Genomic DNA, 23,311 nt, shown 5'->3' on the forward strand with positions numbered 1-23,311 from the left:
AAAAAAACAAAAACAAAAAAACCCACAAAACATATAAGCACCTTAGTGTGGAAAGCAGATTTCACATGAGGAGAAAAGTTCATTCATTTGACAAATATTTCTCAAACATCTACTATACATTCTAGCCACTGGGTACTGAGGGTGCACAGCTAACGACACAATGTTTGTGTACTGCTGGGCCTTTGTTCTAGTCAGGGAGACAGAATGTATACAAATAAACAATACAGTGTTAGTGAGAAGTAACAGGAATAAAACTAAGCAGAGTGGGAGTGAAAGTGTAAGGGTGATGCTCTTATATGGGGATGGTCAGTGAACAAAGCCCTCCCGGAATAAATACCTTTTCAGCAGAGATCTGTAGGAAGGGAGAAGGGGATCTTGTGCTGGGTGAAGGAAACCACGTGTGCAAAGGCCCTGAGGTGGCTGGGAGACCTGGGGAGAAGCAAACACAGCATGCAGGATGCTTCAGGCAGGGCTGGAGAGGAGCTGGTGAGGTGAATTCCTTCCTCCGAAGTCCCCCTTCTTGGTGAAGGAATTGAATGGCAAAGATTAGTTCCCTAATTAGTCCCTAATTAGTTCACTAATGTCACTTCTTTTTAGAAAAATCAGTTAATTTGGCTGCAACAGGTCTTAGTTACGGCATATGGGATCTAGTTCCATGACAAGGGATCAAACCCGGGCCCCCTGCATTAGCAGTGTGGAGTCTTAGCCGCTGGACCATCAGAGAAGTCCCTAATTGTCACTTTTATCCAAAAGGTAACAAACCTGGAGAAGGAAGTGACTTACCTGAGGTCATCTCCTTGGTTTCTGGCAGAGTCAGGATCTGCGTTCTAGGACTGCTGCTGGTCCTTCTGGGACCTTTGGACAAATTAGGAAAAGGTGTCTCTTCCTTTCGGCAATGGCACCTGGGCAAGGGTAAGTTTCCCAGCAGGTGGGGCCTGGCCAGAATTTCAGCTCCCACGTGCCTCCTTGAGTGCTGCATAACTGGGCCTCCTGTGCGTGAGGATACATGTCGGCCTGGTGTTAACACTCTCTTTCCTGTCCCACCGTACCTCCCCTACCAATGTCCCTACAGGTCCCAAGTCATTGGTTCCGTGTCTGAACTCAAGTTCCTTCTGATCACATAGCTCATTCTGCAGCAGTTGTGCAGCACGAAGCTCTTTGAACCCCGGGGTCTGTGCTGGAGATGGTGGACTGGTGGGCTGGCAAGGAAGCTTGGCCACATATGGAGTGTGAGATGGGTATGGGTTTCTTGTTGCTGCTGTAACATTACTGCAAATCTGGTGGCTCAAAACAGTGTAGATTCACTGCCATACAATTCTGGAGGCCAGAGTCCTAAACTTGAGGTGTCAGCAGCATCTTATCCTTTCTGGAGGCTCCAGGACAGAACCCACTTCCCATCTTCTCCAGCTTTCAGGGGCCACCTGTACTCCTCAGCTTGCAGCTCCTTCCTCCCTTCAAAGGCAGTAGGATGGGATCTTCAAGTCTCTCTCTCTGTCCCCTTACCTCTGCCTCTGTTGTCACCACTTCTCCTCTGACTCTAACCCTCCTGTCTCCATCTTATACAGGCCCTCGCGATTGCACTGAGTCTGCCTGGATGATCCAGCATAATCTCCGCATCTCAAGATCCTAAATTTAACCACATTTGCAAAATTCCTTTTGCCATGTTAAGTGACACGGCAGATTCCGGGGCTACAGCCATAGATTTGTTTGGGAGCTTCACCATCTATCCGGCTTCCCTGATGGCTCAGCAGTAAAGAACCCACCTGCCAATGCAGGAGACACAGGTTTGATCCCTGGGTCGGGAAGATCCCCTGGAGAAGGAAATGGCAATCCACTCCAGTATTCTTGCCTGGAAAATTCCATGGACAGAGGAGCTTTGGGGTCTACAGTCCAGGGGGTCCCAAAGAGCTGGACATGACTTAGCAACTAAACAACAACAACTCCATCTACCCATCTGTGATAAGAATGTGCACTCATGGTAAAGGCTCTTAATTAGCACTGCTCCTGGCCTTTCATGTTCTTTCAGAGATTCATTCTTTACCCCTTGAAGACTTTCTGATGTTTCAAAAAGTCACTGATAACAATTTAAAGGCCCTGTGGGAGATACCTTATCTGAAGAGATTTTAGTGGGAGAATAAAGACCCTGGGAAATAATTAGGGGTGTTTGTGCAGTATAAGCAGAATCCACCTGCCACTGTTTACAATAGCTAGGACATGGAAGCAACCTAGATGTCCATCAGCAGATGAATGGATAAGAAAATTGTGGTACATATACACAATGGAATATTACTCGGCTATTAAAAAGAATACATTTGAATCAGTTCTAATAAGGTGGATGAAACTGGAGCCTATTATACAGAGTGAAGTAAGTCAGAAAGAAAAATCCTAGTACAGTATATTAATGCACATATATAGAGTTTAGAAAGATGGTAATGACAACCCTATCTGCAAGACAGCAAAAGAGACACAGATGTAAAGAACAGACTTTTGGACTCTGTGGGAGAAGGCGAGGGTGGGATGATTTGAGAGAATGGTATTGAAACATGTATATTACCAATAACCTCAGATATGCAGATGACACCACCCTTATGGCAGAAACTAAAGAAGAACTAAAAAGCCTCTTGATGAAAGTGAGAGAGGAGAGTGAAAAAGTTGGCTTAAAGCTCAACATTCAGAAAACTAAGATCATGGCATCTGGTCCCATCATTTCATGGGAAATAGATTGGGGAAACAGTGGAAACAGTGTCAGACTTTATTTTGGGGGGCTCCAAAATCACTGCAGATGGTGATTGCAGCCATGAAATTAAAAGACGCTTGCTCTTTGGAAGGAAAGTTATGACCAACCTAGATAGCATATTAAAAAGCAGAGACATTACTTTGCCAACAAAGGTCTGTCTAGTCAAGGCTATGGTTTTTTCAGTAGTCATGTATGGATGTGAGAGTTGGACGGTGAAGAAAGCTGAGCGCCGAAGAATTGATGCTTTTGAACTGTGGTGTTGGAGAAGACTCTTGAGAGTCCCTTGGACTGCAAGGAGATCCAACCAGTCCATCCTAAAGGAGATCAGTCCTGGGTGTTCATTGGAAGGACTGATGTTGAAGCTGAAACTCCAATACTTTGGCCACCTGATGCGAAGAGTTGACTCATTGGAAAAGACCCTGATGCTTGGAAGGATTGGGGGCAGGAGGAGAAGGGGATGACAGAGGATGAGATGGCTGGATGGCACCACCGACTCGATGGACATGAGTTTGGGTAAACTCCGGGAGCTGGTGATGGACAGGGAGGCCTGGCGTGCTGCGATTCATGGGGTCGCAATGAGTCAGACATGACTGAGTGACTGAACTGAACTGATATTACCATATGTGAAATAGAAGACCAGTCCAAGTTCAATGCATGAAACAGGGCACAAAGCCAGTGCACTGGGACAACCCAGAGGGATGCGGTGGGGAGGGAGGTGGGAGGGGGGTTCAGGACAGGGGCACACATCTATACCCGTGGTTGATTCATGTCAATGTATGGCAAAAAACACCATAATACTGTAAAGTAATTAGCCTCCAATTAAAATAAATAAATAAATTTTAAAAAATAATAAAAAGAATCTACCTGCCAATGCAGGCGGCACGGGTTTAATCCCTGGTCTATAATCTAAGATCCCACATGCCATGGGGCAACTAAGCTCCTGTGCTGGAACTACTGAGCCTGTGTGCTAGTGCCCATGATCTGCAATAAGAGAAGCCACTGCAATGAGAGGCCCAAGCACCTCAACTAGAGAAAGCCCGTGCATAGCAACAAAGAGCCGGTGCACCACAACAAAGACCCAGGGCAGCCAAAACTAAATTTAAAAAAAAAAAAAACTTCCCAGTTTTTGCTAAGAGCTAATTTACTGTTTAGAAAGAGCACATGACTGGCAATCTGAAATCCTAGTCCTTAATCAGCTATAAACCACAGAAACTGCCTTTAATATGTTTGTGTCTCCTTTTCCTCATGATATGGAGGTAGTGTGTGGATGACATTTAAAACCTTTGACAAGTGAAACAAACTAAGTAGGCTAATGTTCCTCCAGTGATTAATCTTTGACATTCATCACCTCCTTTAATGCTCACAACTGCTCTATGAAGGGGTGCTTTGATTACCCCCAGTTAACAGATGAGGAGACTGAGGCTTGGGTCAAATACCCTGACCAAGGTGACACAGTGAAGCTGCAGCATGGTTGGGATTTGAACTCTGGTCACTTAAGTCCAAGGTCTCTGCCCTTCATCACTACAGACTATCCTGCCTGTAGAACATCAGAGGGAAAACTGCAAGCCAGCCCAGGGTCAGGCATGGGATTGGTATCAGCACGAAGCTGTAGAAAGGAGGCAGAGAAAATAAAGCCAGGTTGCCTTGAAAATTACAGAAGGCAGTCATTGCAAGGCAAGTGAGATAATGGGAAGAAAATGATCATGGTTTCAGGCTTGACATTAGGAGCCACTTTAAAATTCAGGCAACTGGGATGCAAACCAGCAAAGGCCAGCCCTTCGTTCTGGGCTTCCCTGCCCAGCCTCCAAATTGGGGAGATGCAAACAAAAGTTCAGAAACCACACAGCTACCTTACTCTTGTGGGTTCAATCCCTGGGTCAGGAAGACCCCCTGGAGGAGGGCACGGCCACCCACTCCAGTATTCTTGCCTGGAGAATCCCATGGACAGAGGAGCCTGGTGGGCTACAGTCTACAGGGTCGCAAAGAGTCAAACATGACTGAAGCGACTTGGCAGGCACGCACCTTGTTCTTAAATTATCGCCTCAAGACTTTAGAAAAGAAGAAAAGAAAAATCATACAATCCTAACAACATGAGAAGGAAAAAAGTAAGGTGATTCATGAGTGAACAAGTTAGAAACCAAGATATCATTTAGATTAATAATTCCATTCCAACGAGGCTCCTTTCATAAGAAAACTGCCCACCAAAATAGACAAATCCTGAAACATTCTTTGAGAAAAGCACAAATAAAAGGAAAGAAAAAGAAAGAATTAAAAAAAGCCATGGAATAGATGGAATAAATGAGATCACTATAAACACTTGAATGTATATTTTCATTTAGACAAATGTTCTTTTCCAAAAACTGACAACAGAAGAGATGCAAAGTGGGAACAGACCAAATAGGAAAGGACTTCCCTAGCCTGGATCCTGTTAAATCTTCCCAGGAATGTTCAGAATGCTGTTTGCATCTCTGCACTCTGAACTCCTACCCTCTGCTTCCTCCTTCCTTTTATCCACCCTGCTCCCCCCACCCAGACCCCTTCCTGCATCACCACCCCATTCCATCCGCCCCTCCCCAGCCACTCTTGTGCCTATGGGACACAGGCTCAATTCTGAACAAGGTCCCCTGCAAGTTCATGTATTTTTAATTAGCCACTTACTTATGCAATTACCTGGTTGTGGACAAAATAGACCAGAATCGCTGTTCTCTGAGAACTTACATTTTCAGCGGAGGAAGGTTCCTGGTTGTAACACCCCCAGGGGTGATAAGGGGAATCAAGAAAAGTGAAGCAGACCCTGGGCCTCACGGTACAAAAAGTCTGCCTGAATCACTACCATAAACTGCGAAGTGGATTTTCTTCTGCCTCTGTCCATCACTGGATTTTCCCAAGATTATCTGACACACTTTGGTCTAATTATCTAAACTAAAAATAGTTATAGGCATAACCGTGCATTTAATCCTCATAGCAAGTCTAGCAGGTAATATCACAATGTTGTTACCACTTTTTTTTTTAAGATGCAGAAGCTGAGAGCCAGGAACTGTCTCCCAGCTCCAAAGGGGCTGAGCTGGTATTTGAATCAGACTGTCTGTCTCTGGAGCTTGTGCACTTTACTGCTGCGGGTCTGTCTACACTTCAGACCAGTCATCTCACAAGAACCCCTTCCACGATCCTCCCCGTCACTTCAAAATTTCCGTGTATTTTCAGTCTTCTCTATATTTGCTCAAAATTCATCACTCCTCTTGCCAAGCCTCACCTCTGCAGCTTCACACCCCCAACAATACACCCCTCTGTGACCTTTGTAAAATAAGAAATGGAGCCCGAGTGTGAGTGAACGCGCTTTCTTTCTGTCCTGCTCGGGACGCAGAGCTTCACTGCGTTGTCTGGAGGCGTCTGTGAACCGGGAAGGAGATTAGGATTGCTATCAAAGGGATGGCAACAAGTTCCTAAAGGGGAGGCATGACCGTCTTCTGACTTTCAAAACAGGATTCTGCCTTGATTCCTGCCTACCCTCTCACTGCATTTAACCAACGGGGCTCCACAGGGTCAGGTCTTCAGGTCCTCCTCTTGTGTGAGGGAACCCCAGTCAGAGAAGGCTTAGCAGGGCTCCAGACAAGCAGAGTCAGGGGAGAAAAGATTTCAGGGACTGTGAGAAAAATAGAGCTGGGAGACCTGGGTCCTTTCACTGCCTTTCCAGGCTCCATCCGGGAAGAGGGCAGAGAATTGACTCCTGCCAGCTGCCCATCCGGGACCCAAGAGACTGTCCATCATACCGCTCCACCGTGGGCCTCACCCACAGCAAGGGGCGTCCTTGTCCACGACAAACACCATCCCTCACCACCTAGTCCTCCTGCCTGTCTGATTTCCTCTTGTAACATTTTACCTTTTCTTTCACCTGTCCCAGTTCACTTTCTGCCTTCCGTCTGTTCTCCAAAGTTTTGTCCTCAGCATTTTCTCCTTCCTCTAATGGTCTCACTCTTTTCTTACGATATTAGCAGTCACCTCCAAGAAGGTTTCTCCCAAATACATACACTTGGTCAAAACTTTGCTTTTGCATTTCTGTGTTTTATCTCCAAATGCTCTTATTTCCACCTGGTCTTGTCTGTAACGCCAACTCAATACAATTAAAATTACAAACATTCCTTATGGTCATTCTTTCTGCTTTCCTATAAATGTTAATGACATCACCATTCTTTGTGAATTTCCCTAGTTTCCATTTTGAGGGAAAACCTTCAAAACATCTCACGTATGTGTGCAGTAACTCGGTCTAGGACCTGACGTATGTAATGGTGATTGTGTGACAGGTACTAAGGGCTGTCCGTGTGTTAACTCATTTAAACCTCACAGCAACCCTATGAAATAACTACTATTATCACTACATTTTATAGTTTTGGAAACTGAGGCAGAGAGGTCAAGATCACACAGTTAGTAAACAGCAGACGTTGGGGTTTGAACCCAGGCAGCCAGGTCTAGAGTCTGTATTCTTAACTATCACACTAAACTACTTCTCACTAGATAATCAATAAAAAACTGGTATGAAGCTGTATGCATTACACAATCACAACTATATCAAACAAACAAGCAAACAAACAGTCTAAGGAACTAGATAGAAAAAAAAGACTGGAAGGAAATACACCCAGATATCACTAGTGACTATCCTGGGTGCAGAAAGGACTGAGCAATTTTATTTTCTATTCTCTACTGTTTTGATTTTCTACATTTCCTCTTACAATGTTTATAATGAGAACTAAGACATTACACATTTCATTTTTAAATGGCTGCAATACATTGTAACATGGAAAATAAAATTCTCCCCAACAGAAAAATAAATTACACAGCTAACTCCTCCTTTCCATTTCCCCACCCTGGCCCTGGCTATCATTATCTTTCATCTACATATAAATTCTTGTTGGTATAACATCCTACATACCAGATTAATCTTCTTAAGACAATATTTTCTTTATATCACTTCCCTACTCAAGAGGTTTCTGTCTTCCTAATACTCATGAAATTCAACTAAACTTTTTAGCCTGGCCTTAAATTTGTCCACAATCCAGTCCTAACCATCTTCGGAGGCTTTTCTTCTGCTTTTTTCCCTGTATGTTTCCTAGGACTCATTCAGCCCGATGTCAACCCTCTGCCTGGTTCTTTCCTCCCTCTAGGCAGCTGCAAGGTAACCTGGACAGAGTGGACCAGCAGACTGAGCCCAGCTTCTGGAGTGGTTTGCAATTAGCTCCTGCCTCTCGAGTCCCTTGGACTGCAAGGAGATCAAACCAGTCAATCTTACAGGAGATCAACCCTGAATATTCACTGCAAGAACTGATGCTGAAGCTCCAATATTTTGGCCACTGCAAAGAGCCAGTTCATTGGAAAAGACTCTGATGCTGGAAAAGATTGAAAGCAGGAGGAGAATGGGGGTGACAGAGGATGAGATGGTTGGATGGCATCACTAACTCGATGGACATGAGTTTGAGCAAACTCCAGGAGATGATGAAGGATAGGGAAGCCTGGCGTGCCACAGTTCTTGGGGTCACAAAGAGTTGGACACGACAGAGCAACTGAACAACAACCTGCCTCCCGTGGCTAATGTCCGCTGGCCTAGTCAGATGCCCCTGGCTACTGAGCATTGCCCTGCCCCACCTGGGATCCTGCAGTGCTGGAAGCTAGGGGCCCCAGGGGTCTCGGCATCACCAACCCTCCTTCCAGTTGAGCTCTCTGCCTATGGGGTGGGCTCTTCTGCCCTGCATTCCACTCTGCTGTCTGATGACCCAGTGTTCTGCACAACTCCGGCAGGATTTAAGCTGAGCCCCACCCAGAGCGCCTTACTTCTTATTGGACAAACAGCTAATTTCCCAGCACAGTCTTCTGCTCACTGAATTAGACCTCTGTGTATCACCTGACACCCCCCGCCCCAGGACCCTGGGTGCTGGAGGGACCACCTCCTGAGCTAGTCACACTGACCCCAGACTGTGCTGCCTCACCCTCTCTTCCATACCTGCTCTGCCATCACCTGGCAGCCTTGCGTCACCAAAGCATCACCCAAGGTACCTGAGAGTTTTTGAGATTTGACAGTTTCTGCTCAAAAAAAAAAAAAAAAAATCCCCCTCAATCTTTTCTGTCTCTTGAGCCTTTGGTTATATTATTCCTTTTGCCCAGAACATCCAGTGAACACCAAGTTCCTACTCAAACTTTTTTTTTTTAATTGTGGTCAGGCTTCCCTAGTGGCTCAGATGGTAAAAAATCTGCCTGCACAGCAGGAGACCTGGGCTTGATCCCTGGGTTAGGAAGATCCCCTAGAGGAGGGCATAATAACCCACTCCAGTATTCTTGCCTGGAGAATCCCCATTTTCCAGATGCCTGGCAGACAATAGTCCATGGTGTTGCAAAGAGTTAGGCACAACTGAGCAACTAAGCACAGCACAAAATATATATAACATACATTTTTACCATTTTAACCATTTAAAATGTTCAATTCAGTGACATTTGGTACATTTACAGTGTGGGACAACCATCACTTCATCCATCTCCAGGAGTTTTATCACCCCAAACTGCCCCCATGAAACACTGCCTCCATGTTCCTCCTTCCTCCAGCCCTGACAATGAACAGTCTACTTTCTGTCTATGACTTTGCCTTTTCTAGGCTCCTCATACAAGTGGAATTGATAGGCACAGAGTAGGATAATTAGTTAGTTTAGAAATTCCACTATCCTATCTTTCACTTTTCACTTTCACTTTCAGGCTCCTCATATAAGTGGAATTGATAGGCACAGAGTAGGACAATTACTTTAGAAATTCCACCATGGGTTAAAGATAGAAAGGGAATTTTAAGGGAGTTTAGGAGACTCTTGTAGGCTAATGACCACTCAAGAAAAGAATGCAGTAACCTAGCAACAACCTACTCTACCTTGAAGGAAGAACAGGTACATCCAAGTGCCAGGCACAGTCAGGCCACAAACCCTGACAGCTAAAACATAAGACAATAGCTATGAGGTCTGAATCTTGTTACATGAATTCAAGGAGTTAATAGTCCGTAAAAAGTAGCATTTCTGCATATAGCCAAGATAGGAATATAGGTGAAAGGGGAAAGAAACTAGGTGAAATGCGGCGTTATATCAAAACCTGAGATGAATTGCCATATTTTAATATGTGTTACCACCTTTCTGGTTTCCCTGGTGGTTCAGTGGTCAAGAATCCACCTGCCAATTCAGGAGACACAGGTTCTATCCTTGAGTCAGGAGGGTTCCCTGGAGAAGGAAAGGCAACCCACGCCAGTATTCTTCCCTGGGAAATCCCATGGACAGAGGAGTCGAGGGGGCTACAAACTATGGGGTCTCAGAAGAGTAGCACACGACTGAGCAACTAAACATCACCCTTCTGCTAAAATACATATGATTTAAATAGCGCTGTGACAGTTCCAGTTAAACCATGGAGGGTCAAAGGAGGAACTGATGATGTAGGCTTTGTGTGTGCCCAAGAATGAGGAAGAAGGTGGTCTTCTCCCCTCTCTGCTTTTTCTGTGGTTATAAAAACATAGCCCTCCTTGTTCTCAGGGCTGCACGCCCTCGCCTGCCCTCTAGCATTTCTCACGAGCCTCCTATGCTAATAAACTCACTCTCTACCTATTGCTTTGCTTCACACTGAATTCTTTGTACATTGAGACAAGAGAACCTGAGCTTCAGTAAGTCCTGAGACAAGATCAGTCAGTCAGTTCAGTCACTTAGTCATGTCCAGCTCTTTGCGACCCCATGAACCGCAGCTTGCCAGGCCTCCCTGTCCATCACCAACTACCGGAGTCCACCCAAACCCATGTCCATCGAGTCGGTGATGCCATCCAACCATCTCATCCTCTGTCGTCCCCTTCTCCTCCTGCCCCCAATCCTTCCCAGCATCAGGGTCTTTTCCAATGAGTCAACTCTTCGCATGAGGTGGCCAAAGTATTGGAGTTTCAGCTTCAACATCAGTCCTTCCAATGAACACCCAGGACTGATCTCCTTTAGGATGGACTGGTTGGATCTCCTTGCAGTCCAAGGGACTCTCAAGAGTCTTCTCCAACACCACAGTTCAAAAGCATCAATTCTTCGGCACTCAGCTTTCTTCACCATCCAACTCTCACATCCATACATGAATACTGGAAAAACCATAGCCTTGACTAGATGGACCTTTGTTGGCAAAGTAATGTCTCTGCTTTTTAATATGCTATCTAGGTTGGTCATAACTTTCCTTCCAAGGAGTAAGCGTCTTTTAATTTCATGGCTGCAATCACCATCTGCAGTGATTTTGGAGCCCCCAAAAATAAAGTCTGACACTGTTTCCACTGTTTCCCCATCTATTTCCCATGAAGTGATGGGACCAGATGCCATGATCTTAGTTTTCTGAATGTTGAGCTTTAAGCCAACTTTTTCACTCTCCTCTCTCACTTTCATCAAGAGGCTTTTTAGTTCTTCTTTAGTTTCTGCCATAAGGGTGGTGTCATCTGCATATCTGAGGTTATTGATATTTCTCCCGGCAATCTTGATTCCAGCTTGTGCTTCTTCCAGCCCAGTGTTTCTCATGATGTACTCTGCATATAAGTTAAATAAGCAGGGTGACAAGGTAAGCAGTTTCAATTAAAAGACAGTGGGTTCGAATCTCATCTGAGCAAGAGTGTGGTTTCAGAATCATATAATATTTGTCCTTTTGTGTCTTGCTTCTTTCACTTAGCATAATATTCTCAAGGTTAATCCATGTCATAGCAGACTCTCCTTCCTTTTTATTGCTGAATAACACTCCTTTAAATGGATCTACCATATTTTGTTTAACCATATGTCTGTTAATGGATTTACCTATCTTTTAAGATCCATTTTTAAAACTGTTATTTCAGAGGTATAGTTGATTTACAATATTGTGTTAGTTTCAGGTGTACAGAATAGTGATTCAGTATTTTTGCAGATTATATTCCATTATAGTTACTACAAGATAATGGGTATAATTCTCTGTACTTGTTATATCCTTATGTGTGCTAAGTCATTTCAGTTGTGCCCAGCTCTTTTGCTACTCCATGGACTATAGCCCAGCAGGCTCCTCTGTCCATGGGATTCTCCAGGTAAGAATACTGGAATGGGTTGCCATGCCCTTCTCCAAGGGATCTTCCCAACCCAGGGATTGAACCCGCATCTCTTATGTCTCCTGCATTAGTAGGTGGGTTCTTTACCTCTAGTGCCACCTGGGAAGCCTGTTATATCCTTGCTGCTTACCTATTTTATATAAAATAGCTTGTAGCTATTAATCCCATACCCCTAATGTGTCTCTTCCCCAATCTCTTTCCCCTTGGGTGACCACAAGTTTGTTTTTTATAAAGTGAAGTGAACTGAAAGTCACTCAGTTGTGTCTGACCCTTTGAGACTCCATGGACTATACAGTCCATGGAATTCTCCAGACCAGAATACTGGAGTGGGTAGCCGTTCCCTTCTCCAGGGATTGAACCTGGAGATTCCCAGCCCAGGGATTGAACCCAGGTCTCCCACATGGCAGGTGGATTCTTTACCAGCTGAGCCACGAGGGAAATCCCTTTCTGTAAATATCCATTCTAAATGCCACATCCTCCAGTGGACCCCTCTTTACAGGAAGAATCTGAGAAAGGATCACCTTCCTTTCCCCATGACACCTGGCACAGTGCCTTTCCCCTAATAGACACCCAGCAAATACTTAGAATGAGAAGTTAGTGAGTGAATAAGTAAACACAGGCTTCCCAGGTGGCACAAGTGATAAACAACACGAGTGCCAATGCAGGAGACACAGGAGATGAGGGTTCAACCCCTGGGTTGGGAAGATCCCCTGGAGGAGGGCATGGCAACCCACTCCAGTATTCTTGCCTGGAGAATCCCGTGGACAGAGGGGATTAGCACATTACAGTCCATAGGGTCGCAAAGAGTCAGACACGACTGAAATGACTTAGCACGCACACACATAATAAACACAACTAAGAATCCTCCATTTTTTCTACCTTTCTAGTAAAAACAACCAGTGTTTACTTATTTTCACAGTTTTATTATTTAAAGAAAACTCTTCAAGGACGCACACAAATATTATTTGTATATCATCTTGGCAAAAATAATGATCCATTGTAATCATCTAGTTATCTATTATCTAAATGCTCTCTTCAGTTGAAATAAGCCAACTAATTTTTCCAGGAGAGAAAACTGACCCCTGTGAGTGTTTATTTCCAGAGTGTTACTTGACTGTGTGATCAGATGCCTGATCTTTGATAAGGGGTGGTTTTAATTCTCAGACAGCCTTCTGAGAAGTCACACTCTCAGAAAAGTTATTTAATTATGGAGAAAGAAGCAGCCATGGGTTTCCTGTATGGAATTCAAAACCTTGCCTAATGTGAATGCTGATCTACAAAGTTTCAGATTTCACAGAACAAGTATTCTCAGAAACACCCAACCACACGTTAAACAATTTTTACAAGTTTATCAGCAAGTGAATGATGTAGAAGAAAGGAGAAAAAACTAGTGACCCTAAATAACTGGAAATAGACACCATTCCCTGTGCAACATTTGAATATATATATATATATAATATTTATGTATCAGTTGCTCAGTTGTGTCCTACTCTTTGAGACTCCATGGACTGCAGCCTGCCAGGCTCCTCTGTCCATGGGAATTCCCAGGCAAAAATACTGGAGTTGGTTGCCATTTCCTCCTCCAGGGGATCTTTATGATCCAGGGATCAAACTCACATCTCCTGCATTGTCAGGTGGATTCTTTACCACTGAGCCACCCAGGATTCAAATTATGTAAATCATCTTTTGAGATGAAAAAGTAAATGTGAAAAAGATTCCCCAAAGTGTTACCGACTCCACGCTTACTCTATTTGCTTCACGACAGGCCAGTAAGTTGAAGTAAGGAATATTTAATTTAGAAAGCCAGTCAACAGAGAAGAAGGCAGCCCAATGTCTCAAGATAACCATCTTATTGGTGTCAGGATGCCGAATTCTTTTGTAGAACAGAGATATGGGGCGGGGCAGGGGGGGCGCAGAGAAGGTGAGGAAACAAAGTAAGAAGGCCATTAATCTTGCAAATATCTCCTAGAATGGCAAGCCTCAGGCAGGGGATGTGTTCATTTCTTCCTTCCTGACATCCATAGGTGGACAGGGTTCTGAACAAAGGCACTTAACAGTCAGGCAGAGGGGAAGGTTTTCTCTGAGGCAGGCCATTATCTATGATTATAATAACAAAAGCAAGGAAAAACAAGTCAAAGAATCAGTTCCAACAGGGAGTCAGAATTGGCTTTTCCTTGCAAGAAAAGTGGTTTAAAAGATCTTAAGAAAAAAATCTTAAGCAAGTGAAGACAGGGAAGAGAAAATTGTGTTCGGATGTCCACCTCTGCCTTAACTGTAACATCACAACCCTGTAATTATCTCAGGAACTCCAGGCAAAGACCAAGCTTGGGCCACCACCTGTCTCCACAAACACAGGGAACTGAGGTTTCCTGAGCCTCTTCCCTGGGTCACTGTAGAAGGTACTAGGCTGCCATCTGCTGGCTCCCCACCAATACCGCTGGGAAAAAGGGTGAAATTCATAGAAGACCTCTTCTCTTTTTTTCTTTTCACCTCCTTCTCTTTGGCGGGGAATCATCCTCCAGAAGAAACCACAGAAAACCTGAAGAAGGAAGTGCAGAGCCCTTTTGTCTCGGTGCCCAGCTGTGGATTTCAGCCTCTGAATTCTGGAAACACTCTTGAGTAAATAAACAGGACTCTCCAATTCTACTGAACGTGTGTAAGTGTTAGTTGCTCAGTCATGTCCAATTCTTTGCGACCCCATGGACTGTAGCCCACCAGGCTCCTCTGCTCATGCGATTTTCCAGGCAGGGATACTGGAGTGGGTAAGCCATTCCCTTCTCCAGGAGATCTTCCTGACCTGGGGATTGAACCCAGGTCTCCTGCATTGCAGACAGACTCTGTACCATCTTAGCTCCCAGGGAAGCCTCTAATACTACTGAGTGGTAACCAAGTCCTCTAAGGCCTAGAGAATTCAGAAAACAAACAAATTCTATTCTGGTTTCACAATCCTGACAAGCTTCCAGGGAGGTGGCTGTGAAGCATGGGACGTGGGAGTCAAACCAGAGAAAAGTACTTCAGCCTTGAATTCAACAGTGTTTCATCTGCTGCTTTTCTGTGAAATGGGATTGGCAGCAGGACGTGGAGAGATTTTTCCGGCTGAAATCTGGAATGTGTGCTATTCCCTCTCGATCATTTTCTGGGATTCAGGCCCAGAAACTGGCCTTGCACTGGGCAGCGTATTAGCTACCAGCCACGGATGGAGACCATGCTCTTGAAATGTGGCCAGTTCTGGTGCTATACTTTTAAGTATAAAGTACTCACTGAATTTCAGAGACTTAGGATGGGTAAAAAAAATAAATGGATATAAAATGTCTTGCTAATTATCTATATTGATTATATTAAAGTAATAGCATTTTGGATATATTGAATTAAATATGACAATGAATTTATCTGTTTAATTTTTTCAATGTGGCTTCTACAAAAATTTAAATTACACACATGGCTCATGTTATTTTTCCACTGGACAGCACTGAGCTTGACCGATAATTACAGCCAATGTTTTCTGGAAAGCTTATTGGGTCCTAAGGGTTACCTCACATGTATAACTATGAAGGGTTTTATGGACGTTGGTTTTTCATCTAATCTTCAAAATAGTATTGGTGGTGGTTTAGTGACTAAGTCGTGTCTGACTCCTGCGACCCCATGGACTGTAGCCTGCCAGGCTTCTCTGACCATGGGATTCTCCAAGGCAAGAATACTGGAGTGGGTTGCCATTTCCTTCTCTATCATAATAGTATTAGAAAGATGTATTATTACCATTCCAGGTTTACAGGTTAGGAAACTCAGAGACAGTTAGGAACCAGGCTACGTAGTTGGTGTGACTGTCCCTGGACTTCAGGCTGGATGATTAAGAAGCTGAATCCAGGCTCCACCCACAAGGTGCAGACCCTGCAGCTGGGCTCGCCTGGGTCTTGCCTCTGAGGAAGTCGATTCCTTGATCACATTCCCTGGTCTGTCCAGTGGCTTTTTCCTCCTCCATCCGTCCACCTTACTGTAAATTCTATAGTCAGGTAAAAAGAGGTTTCCCTCCTTAATATATTTTCCTAGACCATATTAAATAACAAACTTAGAGGTGGAATGGTATATAAAGGTAAATTCTTTCCAACGACTCCAAATTTTTGACCATCTTGGCTTCCCATGTCTTGAGGTATAAAATTTCTCAGACATTATAAATCCTTGAGAAAGTGCTGTAAGGGGTTTGAGATGCAAAGAGATTTTCCAGATTTGCCTGGAATATTTTTTAGCTTTTTGCAAAGAAAGAAAATTCTGTTTATAACAAAGCACTAGACAGAATTTCTGTAAACCTCAAATCCTTCTGTTACATGTGTACATGAAGGCTACACACACACACACATGCATGCACACATACCTGCTGAAGTCATTTATAATCTCTCCTACATGGAAATACGGCTTTAGCTTTTTTGTTTTTGTCAAGCAAATCTGAAATTTCTGAAATAAGTAAGAGCTGTTATTTCTGGAGTAATTGTTTAGGGTTGGATAAATGTAACCTCTTCCACATGTCCAAATACTTTCTGCACTGTCTCTGATTGTCTTGATTCTTTCTGGTTGTGAAGTGCCAAGAACTTTTTAGCAGTGTCTAACAGCAAAATCCAAACAAGTCTTTTGTTAAGTAACATAGTTTTCAAGTGCAAGCAAAGAAAGCAAAGATTAGATTTTGTAAGACTTACCCATCCATCCACCCATCTACCCATCCATTCAGCCTTCCACCATCCATCCATCCACCCATCTACCCATCTTCATCCACTCACTTATCCACTCATCCATTCACCCATCCACTACCGACACATGCCAGGCATGGAGGAGAATAGAGATTCAACAATAAACAAAACAGAACTCAACCTCAACTTCATAGAGTTTCTTATGGGAAAGGCAGATCATAAACAAGGAAACAAGCAAGTGAAAACTACAAATTGAAACCAGTCCTGTGGAGGAAGCAGAGACAGAGGGCAACCTGGTCAAGGAAAGCCCCTGCTCTGTAGGGGCTGGTGGAGGAAACAGTGTAGCATCCAGGCAGAAGGAAGTCCAAGTGCTGTCAAGAATGTCCAGTTTTAGGAAAGGGATGTGAATACTGATGGCATAGTGAGCGAAGGCCAGCACGCAGGAGCTAAGGTAGAAACAGCAGGTATGGGAGAGCTCACCCGGGGGTTCCAGAGAGAGCAAGGAGGCTGGGTTTTGTTCAAAGTTCCGTGGGAAGCTACTGAGAGTTTCTAAGTATATGAGGGACACACTCAGATTTGCATTTTTTAAAGAGTACTCTTTTAAAATAGTGGTGGAACAAGCAATAAATGCTAGAGAGGAAGTGGAGAGAAGGGACCCCTTTACAGTGTAGGCGGGAATGTAAATTGGTGCAGCCACTATGGAGAACAGTGTGGAGGTTCCTTAAAAAACTAAAAATAGAGCTACTATATGACCCTGCAATTCCTCTCATGGGCATATATCCAGAGAAAAACATGGCCTGAAAGGATACGTACACCCCATTGTTCATTACAGCACTGTTTACAATAGCCAAGACATGGAAGCAATCTAAATGTCCAAGGACAGAGAAATGGATAAAGAAGATGTGGTACGTACATACAGTGGAATATTACTCAGCCATTAAAAAGAATGAAATAATGTCACTTGTGGCAATACGAATGAAACTAGAGATTGTCACAGTGAAGTAAGACAGAGAAGGAGAAATACTGTATGACATCCCTTATATGTGGAATCTAAAAAGAAACGATGCAAATGAACTTACGTACGAAACAGAGACTCACAGACTTAAATATGAACTTACGATTGCAGAGGGGGTGGGAAGGATGTAGGGAAGAGATAGTAAGGGAGTTTGGGCTGGATATGTACACGGTGCTATATTTAAAATGGATGAACAACAAGGATCTACTGTACAGCACAATGAACTCTGCTCAATGTTATTCAGCAGCCTGGATGGGAGGGGGCTTCGGGGGATGAGTCCCTTTACTATCCACCTGAAGTTTCAGGTTATACCCCAATACAAAAGAAAAAGTTTAATAAAAAAAACAAACAAACCAGTGGCAGAAACTAGACAGACGAGGCAGGACAGGGGTGTCTCCTGACCTGGGGCATCCTTTTTCTCCCTACATCCCTCTTCCCCAGGTTTGCACTGGTAACAATTATGTTCCACCAAATTCCCAAATGGCTCCACCTTTTTCCCAGGTTAAAACCTTTACATTTTCTTTCTTGCTGTTTTTATTTGTTTTCCGTCTGTACATCTAGAATCTTTAAACTCCTAAAAGAACACTGTTTCTTTCCTGGGGCCCATGAAACATCTGGGTGTGATGTGATGGAGAATGCAGCCCTGGTCCCAGGTGTGCCCAGGTGTGCCCAGGTGTGCCTGGTGCAGGCCCAGCCTCAGCTTGGAGACTCTCCCTGCAGCACTTCAGGGCCTTACTGCCAAGCACTGGAGCTTGTCGGCAAAGGTCTTTTCATGGCGATAATGAAACAAGGCCTGTGATTCTGATAGAAGCTTTGGAGGACACCCCCTGCCTCCGGCACAGGTTCTGCCCTTGGGGGGCCTTCCCTGGAGTGGATGGGCTCGTCCAACTCCTGTCACGTGTCCCACGGGGGCTGCCTTGGCGCTTCCTGCACTTGGGCATCAGTGTGCTGCCTGGGTCTCATGGTCCCGTGCTCCCCACTGGTCATCCCTCCACGACGGTCACTCCTCCGCCACCTCCTTACCGTGCTGGTTCACAGGGTGGATGGCGGTGACCTCTTTCTCAAGGACTGGAAATACTTCCTTCCCTGGAGATATTCCACTTGTCTGTCTCAAGCCCTGCCCTGAGCCCCGGGGGGTCATCCTGCAGGCACCACCCAGGGGTCCTCTGGCTTCCATCTGGGTTTGGCCAGCGAGGACCACACAGGAAAGGAGAGGGGTCCAGGGCAGACCAGAAGGGGGCCCAGGGCAGACCCACCACCCTGCCCACCCCTTTCCATGTGGCCCACCTGGTTTGTGTTCCCTCCTGATGCCCCTGAGGCTGAAGGACAGTCATGTCGCCCTGCTGGTTTATGTCTCAGGAACCCCTGCTCCTCCCCTTGTCTCTTTATTAAATGCTCCTACAATTATCCCAGGTGGAAGGTGCTGTCTCTTTCCTTATAGATACATAATTCTCCTTGAGGGTCCCTCTTGCCTTCCCATGCCAGGATGTAATGACTGACCTCTGACCTTTGAGAGAGTGACCAACATCTCGCCCCATCCCGTTCTCCTTTCAGCAGGACAACCCTTCCCGACAGGACCGCACCCTGCTCTCCCAGGGCTGTGAGACCCTGAGGTCACCCCCACTGAGCAGCAGTGCCGCAGAGAAACTAAACAGCCCCACCAGCAACCACGGCCTAACGTGCTGTTCACCCTCCTTCACTCTCAGCAAAGACCAAACTCGGGGTGTGTGTATATTAGCCCCTAAAAGCACAGCAATATCATACAAAGAGATGCAAATTCGGTGAACACACTACTATTCAAGGATAATACTGACAATGGTGGCTCAGTGGTAAAGAATCCACCTGCCAATGCAGGAGATGCAGGAGGTGCAGGCTCAGTCACTGGGTCGGGAAGACCCCCTGGAGGAGGGCATGGCAGCCCACTCCAGTATTCTTGCCTGGGACAGTCCCATGGACAAAGGAGCCTGGTGGGCTACAGTCCATGGGGATGCGGAGAGTCGGACACGACTGAGCACACGTGCACACGATCAGCAGGTGCTGGTCTGAGTACTGTTCGTGTATTAACTCTTGTAATCCTCACAACGGTCTTAAGAGACAGACTATTGTCCTCCTCATTTACAGGGGAGAAAATCCAGACACAGAGAGGTTATATAATTTACCCAAGGGTATACAGTTTTTGAGTGACTGATCTGGAAATCAAACCAGGGCTGGCTGACTTATAAAACTGATGCTCTGAACCACAATATTGTAAATAATTAAAGTCCATTGTGAAATCTTAGGAGGGGATCCTGAGTTCCATGCTTAAAGTTGGCTTGTCTTTGAGAGGGTAACAGGGAGGAAGGCCAGAGGTCCCCAAGCAGCAGGAGGAAATAAACTGCAAGTGGTAGACTTTTTTTTCCCCCTTCTCTGTTGACAAAACCAGTTCTGCCTAAGACTAGCCTTTTTTTTTTCCTTTTCACAAACCTTGGGCTGATAATGACTCAACAAACCAGTACTCATGTCAATTGTTTTATGGCCGGGGATGACACATCTTGTGCCATCCTATCTCAAAAAATGCATATTGTGGGAGAGGGGCCTGGTGAAACTCCCTTAGCCTTGAGGTATTTCTTTTATCTGATTAGAAGCTGGCTAACTGACATAAAATGCCTTGCTAAAAACTAGCAAGTGGGCACTCTTTCTGTCTGGTCTCTGACCCCGGATGGAAATCCTCTCCTCTGGAGGTCATGAATCCTGGCATAACACACGGCTTGCAGCAGCAACCTTTCAACTTGATATCCCTTATTATTAAAATGCTGGTAAGAGAAAATAAAATAAAAAGCCCTATATAAGAAGAAAAGAGAGACTACTTAAGGTGTTGAAACAAAATAAGAGATTTAAAAATATTGTCAGATAATCTGACATTGGGGCTTTCCTGGTGACTTAGATGGTAAAGAATTTGACTGCAATGTGGGAAACCTGGGTTGGATCCCTGGCTCAGGAAGATCCCTTGGAGGAGGGCATGGCAACCCACCCCAGTATTCTTGCCTGGAGAATCGAAAGGACAGAGGAGCCTGGTGGGCTACAGTCCATGAGGTTGCAAGGAGTCGGACACCACCGAGACACTTTCACTTTCACTTTCAGTCTGACATTAGAACAGTGGTTAAAGCAAAGGTCTATACATTAAGTTCTTTTATTTGTTCTCTCTGATAGAACAAACTTAGATTTAAAATAGGTTGTTGAGGAAGATAATTAGATCCCCTCAAATGTTTGCTTTTTAAAAAGGGATGTGATTCATTTTATAGTAATGATTCTCCAACTATAGTGTAACCAAAATCAGCGGTGGTGGGGAGGATGTGGCAGAGGCACCTGTCAGAGATGAAGACACTGGGGCCCCACATCAAACTTCTGAACAGGAAATCCTGAGGCATCTTCGTAAGCAGAATGATAGCTTACCAAAGGTGTCCACATCCGAATCCCCCAAAACTTGTGAATATGTTTCCTTACATGGCAAAGGAGACTTTGCAGATGTCACTAGACTAAGGATCTTGAGATGAGACGATTATCTTGCATTGTCTAGGGAACCCAACAAACTTTCAAGGGTCTTTATACGTGAAAGGAGGAGGCAGAGGAGATGTGACAACAGAAGAAGAGGATGGAACCAAGGGACGCTGTGGACTCTAGAAGTTGGAAAAGACCAGGAGATAGCTTCTCCCCTAGACTGTCCAAAGTCACACACCTTTCTGACCCATCCTTGACTCCTGATCTTCAGACCTAAAAGATGATACGTTTGTGTTTCTTAAAGTCTGGAGGTTTGCAGCCATGGGTTACAGCAGCAACAGGAAACTCATACAGACAGTTCCCAACTTACGATGGTGTACGAGCGATACACATTACCTAGAAACTGTACTATCTCTAATTGTGAATTTGTTCTCCTCCCAGGCTAGCAATATGCAGTGTGATATGCCCTGGAGGACTGGGCAGCAACTGAGAGCGATTCCCTGGTCAGCCACGTAATTAGAAGAGGAAACAACCCTACACTTAGAGCCAGCCTGCTTTCCACTCTCAGGACAACAGTCAGTAAATTACATGAGCTACCTGATACTTTATTATAAAGCAGGCTTTGGCTTGGATGATTTGGCCCAATTATAGGCTCATATAAACATTCTCAGTACATTAAGGGGAGGCTAGGCTAATCCATGATATAGGTTAGGTGTTTAAATGCATTCTCGACTTAACAATATTCTCAAATTACAATGGGTTTATTGAGAGGCTACCCCATCGTGTGCGTGCTGAGTCGTTTCAGTCATGTCTGACTCTGTCGATCCCATGGACTGCAGCCCACCAGACTCCTCTGTCCATGGGATTCTCCAGGCAAGAATACGGGAGTGGGTTGCTGTGCCCTCCTCCAGGGGATCTTCCCAACTCAGGGGTTGAGTCTGCCTCTCTTAAGTCTCCTGCACCGGCAGGTGGGTTCTTTACTACTAGCGCCATGTGGGACTCCTCAATCACCCATTCATAAGTCAAGGAAAACCTGGACAAGGGTTAGCCCAGGAATCTGCATTCGTAACACATTCTGAGTGATTCTTTCATAGATGTTCTCTGAAGAACTCTGCCTTAGAGCAAAAGCCTAGATGCAGGCTCTGGCAACAGGAGAGACAAGAATAAGTTTATCCAGCTTTTCCTTTTTAAAAGGACAACACCCCCGCCTACCCCCTGCCCCCTTTTCAAAATTTAAAACAATATTCTGGTCTTTTCTTTTAAAAATATAGGTCATTGACTTCCCATGTGTATGAGTAATTGATCATGACTTAGTCATGAAAGAAGCACAATTACAGAAGTAAAAGTGCGGCACTTACAGTTGACTGCACCGAGGTGCCCCCACTTCTGAGGTATGTGATCCTGCACAGGTTTCTTCACCTCTGCGAGCTTTCGTTGTAAACTCTAGGATAGTAACACCCCAAACATGTATACCTCAAAGGGCCTGGCATAAGCAGCGGCTCATAACAGATGCCCAGGAAAGCAAAGTCCTTTCTGTTTTCCATGTTTCTCCATCCTCTTTCCCAAATTTAATGACAAAACACTGGTAAGATTCCGTGTGTGTCAGTCTACACGACGCAGCTCATGTTCCTTCTTTGTTTCCACGGAGACCCCAGCCCACAGGTGCTGACCACTGACCCCCACCCGCCCAAAGTGAGGCTGGGCCACCTGGCCACACTCACAATTCAGATATTCAAATCCAGTTCTTTATCCTTAACTCAGATCCCATCTTGTGGGTATACGATATTTGCAGCTGGAGATCAGACAAGATTTCCCTGGAGACTATAATATGATTGATGTGCTGGAACGTTTCTCTGCCAAAAGAAAGCGTGGTAATCACTTTCACTCAGGGGTGTCTGCTGTTGAAAAAATAACTTGCAGTGAGCTGCGTTTTAGGAAAGTGTCCGAGCGCCCTCTGGTGGCCGATCGAAGGGGTGCGGTGCCTGTCCGAGGGGCCAGGTGTGGCTGGAGGGGCTTGGAGATCTCAGGAGATCTCACCAGAAGGGGAGAGGGTGGAGCTGTTCCCCCGGAATCAGAAACTCGGGAGTTCTGCTTGAATCTAAGTGAACAGCTCATGAGATGTCCAGTGACATGGGGAGGGCACCAAAGGACCCCCACGCCTTCCTTTTCTTAGTTTCACAAATGGACTATTCAACAACCCCTTCTATCATTATTCCAGGGTTTGAGGACAAGCTCACTGGCTTTAAATTTCTGCAATCTTTCTCCTCTTAAAAAAAATAGAATATTTGCCTCCATCAACTACT

The 23,311-nt window shown here is 44.9% G+C and overlaps 1 protein-coding gene across 1 annotated transcript in view; it reads right to left on the reverse strand.

Annotated features, from left to right (window-relative positions):
• MPP7 (MAGUK p55 scaffold protein 7) overlaps window positions 1-22,552 on the reverse strand; it is a 289,092-nt gene extending 266,540 nt beyond the window's left edge. The window contains exon 1 of the mRNA XM_081560899.1: window positions 22,367-22,552. The gene's annotated coding sequence lies outside the window, so the exon portion shown is untranslated. The remainder of the gene's footprint in view (window positions 1-22,366) is intronic.
• Window positions 22,553-23,311: the final 759 nt, after the last annotated feature.

This window comes from Giraffa tippelskirchi, chromosome 13 (genome assembly GCF_054371585.1).
Source record: "Giraffa tippelskirchi isolate mGirTip1 chromosome 13, T2T-mGirTip1v1.2.pri, whole genome shotgun sequence".
In the NCBI taxonomy this organism is placed as follows: Eukaryota; Metazoa; Chordata; class Mammalia; order Artiodactyla; family Giraffidae; genus Giraffa; species Giraffa tippelskirchi.